We start from the raw sequence: 7,695 nt of genomic DNA, 5'->3' as shown, positions 1-7,695 counted from the left end.
GTTTTTTCATTTCTACAAAAAAAAAACGGGGGGGAAACCCCTTTTTTTTTTTTTTTTTTTTTTTTAGTCCGGTGGCAGCCAATGTGGTCGCTATTACACACAAAGAAGAAAAATTCCAACCATATTCATACCCGACCCGAAAGGAAAATACAGCTTCACATGCATATTTATTTTATTTATTTTTTAATACAATTTAGCAACAAGGCCATTTGCAGCACATACATATAAACTACTTATAATAACAGCCTTTTCAATACGTAAAGATGTGGCTTCCTTCTTTTGCTCGAATCGTATGAATGAGGTAATTCTGAAGTTGATTTTTCCATTCTTCCCTAGTTACTTACCGGTAAATACAGAGTCTCCAACTTGATCCTTGTTGAGAATGTCAATATGCGCCTTCTTAGCCTGATGCATCATGTAGTATCTGCCTACATACGGGGTGTACCAGCCTTCATTTATACCTTCCATGATGGCATCCCTGGTATAGTTCTTCTCTCGCTGAAAATTAAAACCAAAATAGGTACCGGGAAATCATTAAAAATCAGGTTTGATAGAGGGGACTGTAATAACGGAGGTTTTACCGTCCAGAAATCGAAGAGAGGACAGGATAAGAGAAAGCCAGCCGTTCCGAGAACGAACCTTATCTGTTTAGGATAAAGTCCGCCCGGGCGGGAATCGAACCCGCGACCTGGCTCTTACAAGGCACATTCCTCAGGGCTTAAATAACCGGTGGCCCTTACAAGAAGTAAGTCAATCAAGCATTCTATCCTGTCTTCATTCTCTCTTCGATTTCGGGACGATAAGACCTTAATTAGCAGTTACAGTTCCCTCTGTCAAACCTCTTAAAAAAAATCTTGTCACTGTTTGATAGCTCTCCACTCCTCCCTATCTGAAAAATTCCTCTTCATTTCCGGATATGAGCTGCTTCCGAAGTATTTGACAACTTTTCCTTGCTGTCCCTCTCCCTATCCTGTCTTCATTCTCTCTTCGATTTCGGGACGATAAGACCTTAATTAGCAGTTACAGTTCCCTCTGTCAAACCTCTTAAAAAAATCTTGTCACTGTTTGATAGCTCTCCACTCCTCCCTATCTGAAAAAATTTCTCTTCATTTCCGGATATGAGCTGCTTCCGAAGTATTTGACAACTTTTCCTTGCTGTCCCTCTCGCCCCAAATAACCGCGATAACTGCCAACATAAAGCAGAAAGACTGCACAATTTCTAATATGCATACCACTTGAGTTTGATAACTTGCATCATTTTCCGGACACCCTGTAAATATACTTCGCGTATTACAAAAGTGTGCGTATTATTGTTAACAAATAGGTACATATACCTATGGTGTCCCTCTCCCCCCAAATAACCGCGATAACTGCCAACATAAAGCAGAAAGACTGCACAATTTCTATGCATACCACTTGAGTTTGATAACTTGCATCATTTTCCGGACACTCTGTAAACATACTTCGCGTATTACAAAAGTGTGTGTATTATTGTTACAAGTACATATACCCATGGTATAGGGTGTAAAATAAACACACCTACCTACTGTGTATTTCCTAATCATAAGCAGTGTATTTCACAAGTTTTATTTTTTACTTTTCGGTGTTTTAAGCACAAGTTCTTTAAAGAAATCTTTCAAGTGACTCTTGTTGATCTCTGCAGCATGCGGCATGCCCCATGTACACACCGAATAACAATAACGCAATGGTTATAACCGCTCTCATTTTTAGGTAACTAGGTAGGTCTAATTTTTTAACTAGGTCTAATTTGAACTAAACCTATCTTTTCAACACCCTCATTTATATACCCTCATTTTTTATATCCTCATAACTAGGTCTAATTTGAACTAAACCTATCTTTTCAACACCCTCATTTATATACCCTCATTTTTTATATCCTCATAAAAAAAAAAAAAAAACGCAATAACTTGTTATCAATCCTATTTGGACGTTTACGCCATTATTATCGATGACTTCATTTTATGTAATAATTAAATGATTGTGACAATTAAGAGAATTAATAGACCATAATTGCTTAGTTAGCTTGGTTGGTACTGCGTCTGCCTTGTAAGCGCTAGGCCGCGGGTTCGATTCCCTCTCGGGGCGGATTTTATTATTATTATTATTATTTTTATTTTTTTTTTAAGATGAGTGTTTCACTGCCGTTTTTGTTATCTCAGATGGGCGAGAAGAGACACAATACTTTCCATTTAGGTGCTGGGTCAACACGAGAACACCAGAAAGTAACCCGTTGTAATATCTGCATTTAGGTATTGAAAAACGAGTGCAAATTTATTTATCCTTTAACGGATAATGTTCGTTCACTGAAGGAAGGGTTAGTTTTCAGATCCTGATGTATTCCTCGTCTCTTCGATTTTGGTTCGATAGGACTTTAGCAGTTACACTTATAGAGAGAGAGAGAGAGAGAGAGAGAGAGAGAGAGAGAGAGAGAGAGAGAGAGAGCGTCTTTTAGTTTCCCTTTTCTTTAAAATTTCCGTGAGGTAAAATTTTCTTTCTTTTTTCTTTATGAGCAAAATTTCCTCCTCCAAGTCTTTTGCATTGTGTTGGTTTCATTCTTCACTAGCTTGTGCTTCTTAATTGAATCAATATTTTGCTTTCCATAGAAATAATTTCCTCCGGGAAAGTTGGAGAATCTTAGGTCGCGGGTTCGATCCCCGCCCTCTTATCGAACCCGCGACCTAGCGCATACAAGACAGACGCTTCACCCTCCAAGCTTCCAAGCTAATTTAAGCTGCTTAATATACAAAGGTAGGTATTAGGTTTATTATTAGACATTTCTTTGTTTTTCGTTCAACTTCCTTTGGACCCTATTAAAAACAAACATAGAATCATCTATTTTTTAGTAAGTTATTTATAATATCTAGTACCTATAATAGCTTTCTTATAATTATTTTGAATTTTATATTATCTTATATGAATTTTATATAGAAATTGACCATTGTACAATGTATACTTCAATGTATTTTATGTGCAAATAAAACATATTCTATTCTATTCTATAGGTAGGTATAGGTACCTGAAAGGTATAAGTATATGTAACGTAAATAGGTAGTTGGATAGCTAGGTAAATATGTAGGTAACTCTTATATCAGCAAAACCTGAAATTCCCTATATTTGTTACCTATAATTTGTACATAGAAAGTAAAAAGTACCTAGGTACAGAAGTACAAGCAGGTATTAAACATCACCATAAAAAACCATAAAACATCATTTTTTTTTTATTTCACAAGTAGATAAACAGAAGGCAGCCGATTGCCTTGAGGTTTTCTGATAATTAACGCTAAATGGAAAATTTCATGTGTACGCCTGTCTGTAATGTCTGTATAGTAGGTACTTACTCCTATGTACATTAAACACGATGTACACAGTATAGTATACTGATCTATTGAGAGTAATTTAGACTGTTGAAATAGGCTCCGCCCAGCAAGGACGAAGTGCATAGGTGAGAAAGAAAACTGGAACTTGGCCTGGCACACAGGGCACACTGCCGATACCGTGGGCTCAGATGATATCGAACCCACAACCTCCGCTCCGGCGAGCTTAGTGTGATACCCATTCAGCCAAGGAGGTTTCTTTTCTTGGCCAAGATTGATTAGACTCTAAGACTCGCTCTAATCATTAGAGCGAGTCTTACAAAACAATCAAAGGAGAGATCCTTACAGCCCTTTCGGATCCAAAGAGCTTTTCACCCCAACCTTCAACTCCTTGGGAGTTCAACAACAGACCAGGGTTGACCAATGACCATACTGGGTATTGTTTGATGGTGGCTTAACGTCACTCACTGTATAAGTGCAAACGTTTTTAGTGACGGGGGGTTTTACCCTTCATTCGGTGACAAGCTACCTGATGCCTACTCACATATTATTATTATTATTTACTCTTTATTGTTTATAATTACATGTACACAAAATACACAAGAATTACAAGCAAGGGGCGAAATTATTGCCTAAGGCAATCTCTACCATTCAACCCTAAAACATTATCCCCTAAATTATCCCTTATACATAAATATTATCCCTTACTCCGGCGCTCCACGCCGCGCCGGAGTAAAACACTGCACCTCATCCGATCATTGAACGGAACTTTCCTTTCCAACTTTTTGAGATCCCCACAGAATGGTGAATCTCTGGCATAGGATTATCTGAGACGGGATTGGTGAGTTGGCTGCTAAGGTCTTATCGTCCGAAAGCGAAGAGATAATTAAGACAGGATAGGAGAAAGCTAGCCGTTCCGAGAACGAACCCTTAAAATCCGCCCCGGGTGGGAACCGAAAGGGAAAATTGTGAAATTGTAGGTAGGAACAGGCAAGCAGTAAATTGGCTGCATTATGGTCGGGAAATAGAAAACTTGTTAGTCCTCGGGGAGGAATTTCGCCTCTTCAACATAACAAAACATTTTTATTTTAAGAACCATAGGTTTGTCTGACCTCTACTGTGAGTTTATGTTTTCTAACAGATCAGGGCCGGACTAAGACATCATAGTAGAATGAGAGAAAGTTCTGGCTGGAGGACTTTAAACATGGAGGACATCAACCTGAAATTTCCTTTGCTAAAAAAAACCTCTTAAAAAAAAAAAATATTTGAGAGAAGTAACTCAAAAGGTGTGTCCACACTCCACACATAAGTAAGTAGTCGACGGCCGTCAATCGATGCGAAACGACGTAGATCGACGGGCGACCGACTCGATCGCTGTCTACTAAAACCGTCCACACGCGGCCTCGACAACATAGATTTACCTCGTCGATCGATGGCCGTCGACTATGTGTGTGGACAGAGCTTAACAAAGGAGATCTCATAGTCCCGAAACCGAACAAAGAAGGTGGAAAGGATAAGAAGAAAGCCAGCAATTTCGAGAACGCACCTTATCTACCTCGGTGGTGTAGTGGTCAAGGCGCTCGCCTGGTAAACAGGAGGGCGTGGGTTCAATCCCGTTTACATATATATACCTTTCAGGTACCTATACCTACCTATAGAATAGAATAGAATATGTTTTATTTGCACATAAAATACATTGAAGTACCTATACATTGATCAGGGCCGGACTAAGACATCATAGTAGAATGAGAGAAAGTTCTGGCTGGAGGACTTTAAACATGGAGGACATCAACCTGAAATTTCCTTTGCTAAAAAAAAAAAATAGGAAAGGTTGAGTGCGAAGGACATCCACTCGTAAAATTTGTGACCTAAACCAAATGCCAGCCTGAAATCTATCAAACTAGTTAGGGCTGATTGAGAGGCTAATGAAACACGCCGACCCTGTCTGTACACGGGAAAAGGTGAGAAAGAAGAAAGAATCCGAATTGCAGAATCGTCTAGAACCCAGCATACAGCGTTCCGTAGGCTCCTAGGCTAGGGCTGTTTGCCCCTACACTTAAGTCTCGGAGTGCGGGCTTTTTTGTATAAAGCGTCCCGTAATCTCGCCCCTGTCAACTCTGCTTGAAAGTTCAGAGATGCTTCCCTACATAAAACGTATACCGGGGTATATCACAAGTACCACTACTCTGTTTTACAATTGTCTCCCCAGGGACACATTCAAAACAGGAAGCTAGGGGGATAGGTAGGTTAGGGTCGAGGGAGAGGTGGGTTAGGGTCGCGGGAGAGGTGGGTTAGGGTCGCGGGATAGGTGGGCTAGAGATAGGTGGATTAAAGTATACCTCCCTATGTTAGATAAAAAGGGAAAAGTTACATAAAGCTACGTACAATAACGCCCTAATGTTATGCAAACCTAAATATTATTATTGTTTCTATCTTGTTTTCTTTCTCCTCCATCCCCTCTTCTGTTATTTCCCTTTCTGTTGTTTTATTCCTCCTCCTCGTTTTTGCTTTTCTTTTTTTCGAACACTTTTTCACCCAACCCTTTCCTTTTCCTTCGTGTTGTTCTTCTCTTGGTTTCTTCATCTGTACGTTTCTGAGGATGGCAGTTCTCAGTTGTTGTGAGAAAGAGATTTCCCATTTTTACTTTCCTCTTATCCTATTCCTTACATTGTTGCAATTCAGGTAAAGGTCTATTTTTGATAAACTCTCTCTTCTAAAATGCAGAGGTAGAGCTCTAAATTCTGAGGTTTGGATTCCAGAACAGGTAAGGTGGATATCGCCTTACCTGACTTTGTTTCACTGTCGGAGGAAGTACTGTGCAATATAACTTCCCCCCACAATAATAGTAGTAGTCTACTGCTGGAGTAAAGGGACTTTTCAGTCCTATGCGAGCAGTATAAATAAGCACTATTATTATTATCTGTTTAGGATACGGTTCGCGACGCGACGGGCGGGCATTGAACCCATAACCAAGCGATTGTCAGACGTGTGTGTACGGAAAAGTTTCCGACTCCAGTTTTCAGACCGTCTGCGAAAACTGGGTCTAAAACCCCACACGTTCCGACGGTCTGTCAGAGCGTCTGATAGTGAGTGGCCAGAGTGAGAATATCAGACAATTCCAACATCTCCTCGGGTAGCGAAAGTGTATCACATTTCTTTTCAGTCGCTTGACATTTAAGTTGAGGTAAGAAGGCATGAAGATAAATTGAATTAATTTCCACAGAGTTGACTCCTCCTTTCCTACCTAAATTCCTTCCTCCTCTCCTAGTTGAATCCCTAACTCCTCTCCTAGCTAAATTCCTTCCTCCTCTCCTAGTTGAATCCCTAACTCCTCTCCTACCTAAATTTCCATCTCTTCACTTAAATTCCTACCTTAGATACCTTTTAGGGTGGTATCCAGGATTTGATAGAGGGGGACCCAAGAGTCCAAACAATGATGTATGCTCCAAATTTTCGGAGACCGACCCCATAGTAAAGGAGCAGAAAATAATCCCGAGGGGGGGGGGAAGCTTTTTTTTGTAGAGGGAACTGCAGTACTTCTAGGTAGGTACCTATAGTTCATCCAGATCAATGTGACAGCAATGAGTCATCAACCCAAAATGAAGGAACCAATCAGATTGCAGGAAATCCTTACATTGTTGCAATTCAGGTAAAGGTCTATTTTTGATAAACTCTCTCTTCTAAAATGCAGAGGTAGAGCTCTAAATTCTGAGGTTGGATTCCAGAACAGGTAAGGTGGATATCGCCTTACCTGACTTTGTTTCACTGTCGGAGGAAGCACTGTGCAATATAGCTTCCCTCTGTGGTGGAAGGTAAGGAGGAGGGGGGGGCAAGAAAACTTCAAAAGAAAAATATACCAGCATCACAGAAAAACTAGAGCCGCTCTCTCTCTCTCTCTCTCTCTCTCTCTCTCTCTCTCTCTCTCTCTCTCTCTATAGAAGCGCCATTTTGTTTCCTCAAGACTAAATTTGGGTCTGGGGTTTTTATTTGTCAGGATTCAAAATAATGGATGATTCGAAAAACAAAATCGCCAGACTAGTTAGCTTGGTTGGTATGTTGGTAACGCGTCTGCCTTGTAAGCGCTAGGCCGCGGGTTCGATTCCTGCCCGAGGCGCATTTTATCCTGAACGGACAATGTTCGTTCTCGGAAAGGCTGGGTTTTAACTATCCTGTCTTCCTTCTCTCTTCGCTTTCGGAACGATAAGATTTCCGTTATTACAGTTCTCTCTGTCAAACCTCTTTAAAAAAGAATAATAATTTTAGATTCTGACGAATGTACCAGTTCCCGCATCCTGACAAATCATTGAGGTTAAGAAACGTTGAGCGTGGTTGATATCTGGATGGGGGACCGTCTGGAACA

The sequence above is a fragment of the Diaphorina citri genome, unplaced genomic scaffold, assembly GCF_000475195.1.
Source record: "Diaphorina citri unplaced genomic scaffold, Diaci psyllid genome assembly version 1.1 scaffold1941, whole genome shotgun sequence".
In the NCBI taxonomy this organism is placed as follows: Eukaryota; Metazoa; Arthropoda; class Insecta; order Hemiptera; family Psyllidae; genus Diaphorina; species Diaphorina citri.
The sequence above is the reverse complement of the archived record's forward strand: the minus strand, read 5'-3'. Positions refer to the sequence as shown.